The sequence below is a fragment of the Lates calcarifer genome, unplaced genomic scaffold (assembly GCF_001640805.2).
Source record: "Lates calcarifer isolate ASB-BC8 unplaced genomic scaffold, TLL_Latcal_v3 _unitig_5774_quiver_870, whole genome shotgun sequence".
Classification (NCBI taxonomy): Eukaryota; Metazoa; Chordata; class Actinopteri; family Centropomidae; genus Lates; species Lates calcarifer.
This window is the reverse complement of record NW_026117716.1, coordinates 39,364-46,045: the sequence shown is the minus strand read 5'-3', so window position 1 is coordinate 46,045 and position 6,682 is coordinate 39,364.

Genomic DNA, 6,682 nt, shown 5'->3' with positions numbered 1-6,682 from the left:
CCCGTGTTCGGTCTGTAACGCCTCCACTCTCTCCTCGCTGTCTGCATGCAGTTTACCGAAGGTAACGCCCCTCAGTGGGCAAGTCTCTGTGGGGTTAAAACAACGCGGACAGCCGTGGTAAAAGGAATCCGTGAAATTCCCAGGCATTTTTTACACCGTTACTCTCAGCATAACCGTCTACAAAAAAAGGCCCGATCTGTTTTTCCCCCATGTTGAGAGCGTGCTGGATAAAGATTTTTTGTTTGTGCATCACCCATTCTAGCCACTGAATTGAAGCGTTTGAGAATCTTTTATGCCGCTGTTTGTAGTTGTCGGGGCACGGAATGGCCAGGGTTTTAGGAGGCAGATAATTGGTGCGAAACACCTTCATGCAGGCGCCGGCGATGGTGATGGAACTGAATGGGTCTACGCCCGTCTCGCCTAAAAACTGTTCCCTGAATTTAAGGCAACCCTTGGAGAGAATGTCGACGTCATTTTTACAGTAACGCACGGCTTCCTCCCTAAAGTTAAAGGTCCCTCGACTGACCTCCCCGTACCAGGCGTCAAATTCTCTGCGCTCGCACGCCACCATGCGTTCTACACCGTAGTTGGAGGGCGGAGGGTAGGGTCCTACGTAGTCGAGGTGATTTTTTGAGCTGAATTTGTGAGGGAAATACCCCTTGATCTGGTCTGTGAATCCTAAGGCTTTGGGCATAGTGCTAAGACGCATGGGCAGGAATGAAAGGGAGTCTATGAATTTGAGGTGGTAATCTGGTTCCTCAAAGCTGAGGATTTTACTGCCGTTCATCAGAATCTGCCGCGGCGACGCACCCTCTTTCAGTATACCTTTTAAAACCAGGTAGCTGTCAAATCCTCTAGCGTTGTGGGCTATAAAGACATTCTGTCTGTATTGATTGCTCCTAAAATGTAAAAGAAAGTTTTTAACGCAGTTGGGGCCGTAAAACACCTTCTCTACACCTTTCAGTGTTTTTGCATGCACTAAAAAGGGGATGTGCTCGCCGTTTTCACCCGCAAATGTTTCAAAATCATAAAAGATCAAATCGGGACACGAGATGTCTCGAGGAAGAGGTGGAATGTAACACAGGTGATCGTCGGTTTTAGAGCCGCGCGGTAGTTTCTCTCCGCAGATGGTGCATTTTGGTGCTGTACAACGATGCGTCGCTCTACCCGATGTCATTTCGATGTGGTAGCAAAATTTACATTGTTTGCATTTTTTTATTCGGTCGCAGATGCTGAACGCCCGTCCGTACGCCTCAGCGGGATCGACCTCTTTGTGTCTGGCAAAGCATGAGGGTGAACGGCACTTTCTGTTACAGTCTGAGCAATCTACGGGCCTGAGTTCCTGCGTAGGGCAGACGGGGTCGTTGCACACCGCGCAGTAACCTTTACAGCAGTGGGTGTAGGGGCAGTTAAAAGTCTTGTAACAATAATCACAGACGAATGACGCGCCCAGAAAGGCTTTGAGATTTTTTATCCCATAGTAGTGGTTTTGTAGTAAAAATAGAAACAGAGTCCTGGAACGATCTGAGAATTTTGTCTCAAAATGAGAGAGGGGTTTACTGTGAGATGTTCTGTAAAACACAACAATTTTGCGTCCTAGAATATTCTCAAATTTTTCAACGTCGCTGAAAGTGACGGGGGTCTGATCATTTAAACCGGCCCGACGCTGCAAATCCCTCCCCAGACTGTCGCACTCTCCATCTGTGCGGGTGGGATGGATAACGTGAGCTAGACTGACGGCGAAGCAAAGCTGATCATTTCTGTTGTTTACTATAAACAAGTGTCGTCTTTTTTTGGTGAGGATTTCACAGTCTAAGGTTTTCTCCAACCTGCGTTTGGCACCCCCTCTGGGGTTCTGCGCCACCTGAACAATTAATTCTATGTTCTCATCCACCGCGATGTTACTGTTTGACTGCACTATCCGATCGAGCAATTCTTCAAAAGCCGGTAGAATATTTTCACCTTGATCGGCGACGGTGACTGCAACGTGATTGCGTACATTTTCACCCACCACCTCCAACTGTATTACATCGTTGCGTCTAGCCTGCGATCTCGCCTCATCTGCCAACTCCTGAATAATCCCTATCACGTCTCGATAAAATGTTGCGATATTGGGCACATCTCCGGGGGTAGGAACGGCAAAGGTGCGTCTCATTCTTAGCGTGTTAAAGCGGTTGCGGTTGTTGTAGTTTCTCTGCTCCTGCTAAATCTCTCATCCTGCTCTGGAGCGGGGCGAGGAGGCTGTCCCCCTCCTAAGCCCCCACCCTGCTGTTGCGCGGGTGAGCTCTGCGTCTGTGCGTCTGTGTGTGAAGAAGAAGAAGAGGGGGGAGAGAGAGGCGCGTCTTGATCGCTTTGCGGGGGGAGAGCGGGCGGAGGGGTTTGATTCAGGTTCTGGAGGACATTTTCTATGGTCTGCAAAAAGTCAGGACTGTAACTGTTTTGTTCAATTTCAACTAAGGAGGTCTCGACGGTTTCATTGAGTAAAGATTCGTTTTGTGGGGAAAGGGGCGGCAGAGAGATTTCTTCGAGGCTCCGGAGAACGTTCTCTATGACATGCAAAGGGATGTCACTGTTTTCATCTTGCGCGGGTAGAGGGGGTGAATTGAGGTTTTGGAGAGCGTTTTCTATGTCATGTAAGGGGTCACGGATGGAACTGTCTTGTGCGACTTCTGCAAAAGAGGCTTCAGCGCTTTCATCTAAGTAAAAATTATTTTGTAAATCTAGCGGAATGGGTACCGGGATAACACTTAATTGGTCTACAGCTATTTCTATATCAGCGGGGACTTGATCTAAAGGCTCAAAATCTAATTCATGATCCATATCTAAAAAAACTAAGAAAATAAAAAATAAAAATAAAAAAAATCTCACTCTTCCTACCGGTTTCACAGACTATTGCATTTTTTCACACACGGCCGAAAAGGAAGAAATAAAAGTGTGTACTACATTACAGAGTAACTGCAGACTCGTCAGGTAATGCTGATGAGCGCCGTTGCGGGGCCTTCCGCCTCTCTGCCGTTGGTGACCGGCTGATGGTTGTGGAGCACTCCGTATGGTTCCGTTTAATCTTTCCCCGCTTTCTGTAATCAGAGATGAGATGAGAAAAACATTAATTCATAATCCTAAATGTATAAAGTATACAATTTATTAAAATAATAATAATAATAATAATAATAATAAAACACACATACCGTTAAACAATCTCCTGACGATGGCTGTCCTGGTTCTCTGGATCCTGCGACGTCGCGAGGGTCTCGCAGGGACCCTCGGGAGAAGGGCGGGGGAGGCTGCGGTAAGGCCGGAGGTGGAAGGACCCGGGGAAGGGGAGGGGGGAATCGTTGCAGGGGGTGGGGAGGGAGCTCTCACGGGAGAAACCCAAGGAGCTAACGCGGGGCGGGGCGCTGGAATTTCCACCGGGGGTCTCACGGGAGTGGATGTCAGAGGTCCTGTAAATGTCAATGTTAAATTTTAAAAAAAAGTCACAATCATTCATAACAGAATTGCAGAAACATTCATATTAGAACGAGGCCCATGAGTATAGCTACAATCCAATGACAATACGCTACGTCATCATAGGATATGACGACATCACCCCGTGACCGGGGGTACAAGGAAGTTGTAATTTCATTTGAATGTTGCAGCGCGAAGAGTTAACATCGTCTCGAGTTTTTAAGAATTACTTTTCATGTGTAGAAGATAAAAAAAAAAAAAAACATGCGGGGCGAGCTTACCCGATACATTTGGTCTCGGTCCTCCAGGTTGATTTGCACGTCTTCTGGAGAGCCTGTTTACCCGGGGCCGGGCGGTCCCCTGCGACCGCGTCGGTGAATCTTCTGCCTCGCCAGACGCCCTGCTTCCCCGCGGACGAGCCACCCTGGGTCGGACGGTCCCCTCCGGGCGCTCCGCAGGCCTGCTTTCCCGCGGACGGGGCACCCGTCGTCGAGGAGCCTCCGTATGACGCACCGGCGTCGGGTTTTCTACCTCTTGGATGCCTTCGATTTCGCCGTAAAACACCGCAGGATTTTGAACGGTGTCAGAGCGGCCTTCAACCCGCGATTGGACGTCGTACTCGCGGGGAGCTTCGGCGGAACGCGTCGCCGATTCCTCAGCTTCTCGGATGTCGGCCAACACCCCGCTGAAACTATCGTTGTGGTCTTGCAACCTCTCCGCACGGACTGTTAAATCTGCAAGTTGTTTTTTTTTTATTTTAAATTATATTTCTGTGTTTTATGAAAACAGTTTAAATAGTTAAAATAAAAAAATCAAACGGTACCTATATCTGACTGCGTGAGGTTGATTCCGAGTAACTCTGCAGCACTAACTTTAAAAGACAGAGAAAATCACGATTTAAAAAAAAAAGATCAAATAAATAATAAAAACAAAACTTTTTTTACTAAATGCTTACCGGGATACCTCGGTGCGTGGTGAACCTCTCCAGTAACTTCTAAAACACACAGCGAATATAATATAATAATTTTACTTTTTACAGAGAAGAAACGAATATTTTAGGAAAGTTTGGTTTTACCGGTGGTCATCTTTGCTAGTCTTGCGTGGTCTCTGCAAATGAAGCTTCTGCCGCACTCAGCAGCGAGATACTTCTATATATATATATATATATATAATTCCCGTTCGCGCTAAAAAACAATTGTCTAAAGAGCTTTTGCTAAACAAAAAAACTAAAAACTGATAGGTCGAGTTTGATCTTTACATCCATTATGATTGGTTTGCTCCTAGAGGTTCTCACGACTCCTAGAGCGTTAAAAACAATTGTCTAAAGAGTTTTGCTAAACTAAAAACTGATAGGTCAAGATTGATCTTTATATCCATTATGATAGGTTTGCTCCTAAAGGTTCTCACGGCTCCTAGAGCGTTAAAAACAATTATCAAAAGAGTTTTTGATAGAGTGGTAGCACAATATCATAACAGGATGTCTATCAACAGCGTCAGTCATCTCGCCAACTCCCCCCTTGTTGTCTCTTTAAAGTTTTTTATTCCCACATTTTAATTTGACCTTTAATTTGACCTGCCGAATGAACCATTCCTACAAAAGAGCATTTTCCACCTTTGACCTTTTAAGAGAATCAGGAGGGTGGGTGTGTGTGTGTGTGTGTGTGTGTGTGTGTGTGTGAGGGGGGGGGGGGGGGGGGGGTTGACGTCATTTTAATTTATGCAGAGACAACAATAGGAGATGGCAATTAATCATCTCATTTGACACTTTGTAACCCTTATCAATTTTTTCATTTTGAAGGGAAAAAACTGGATATATGGGATTTGTTTGTTGCACGGGTGAGGGTTCATGTGTATATGTTATGGAAGTATATGAAGAAGGATGAATTTATGGTATGGTTTGTGGAAGAAAGCAATATGATAAAGTTGGATGATGAGGGGGGATTGGTGTTAAATTTTGATGTATAGTTTTTGTTATGTTAGTATTGGTTTGGTTCTTGTTTTTTTGTGTGTCTGGATTGTTTTTTTTTCTATGTTGTTTGAGTAGGGTCTGTCCTTAAGTGTGATGTTTGTTTGATTTAAATGTGAACCTGTGACTATGTTTTGAATATATTTTTGATAATAAAAAAAAAAAAAAAAGCGCGCCCGATCTCGTCTGATCTCGGAAGCTAAGCAGGGTCGGGCCTGGTTAGTACTTGGATGGGAGACCGCCTGGGAATACCAGGTGCCGTAAGCTTTTTGTCCCCATCTTTTCCTGCCTATCTTACAGCAGCAGAATGCCGCTTCCTCTGTAGTTGAGACAGGGCACGCCAAAACTACTTTTATTTTGCAGCCTGTATTTCACGCTCTGTTTTGCACTTCTGTTTTATGTCACGTCGCTTTCGGCAATCGGGTATTAGGCGCTGGAAAGTCACCTCTGTAAAGTCTGCACTGCTGCCGAATGAATGAGCGCAGTCTGGGTTTTGGGCACAATGACCCAATACGTCGTCCACAAGGACGTGTGGCTCACCGATGTACGTTTTGAGCAATTTCGGACGAAAATGGACTTGGAACAGAGCCAAATGTTTGATCAGGCCATACGGAAAATTCTTGTTGGGTGGAGTAGTTATTTCTTAGTTTTGCTGTTGACTGTTAGAGAAAATCCCCATTATTGTTGATTGCTATGTGAAATAACAGATCTGCCAGTGTTATTTTGGCACGTATAAAGGGTCTGTCTTCAGCAGCCGCTGTGGCTTACGGCCACACCACCCTGAGCAGGAGAAGGAGCAGGTTGTGTGTGAGACAAGCTGAGAGAAGTGTAAACTTTGACTTTCCTTTTTTGCTTTCAAATTTCCTGAGAGAGATAGGTGGAGAAAGTATTTTTTTTTTTTTTCTAAGAGGTGAACATATTCCCCAGACAGCGGCCGCTGTTTGGGGAAAAATCAAAGAAAAATATACGGACGGAAATCATGGCTAAGGAAAACGGAACGGCAAATGGAGGACGGCATGCGGTTGAAGGAGACAAAGAAAAAATAACTTATGAGAGGAGATTGACGGTGACGGCGGAGATAGACGGAGAAGACGAGGTGACGATGATGGAGCTGTTAAAGGCGGTGAAAGAGCAGTGCGGTGATGTGATCGGCTGTAGATTTAAGACAATGAAACTTTATGAATTAACAATGAGAAATGAAAGTGGAAAAAACAAATTGATGGACAGCTTCAAAATCAAGAACAGTCTGGTAATTGGGAAGGAAATAGA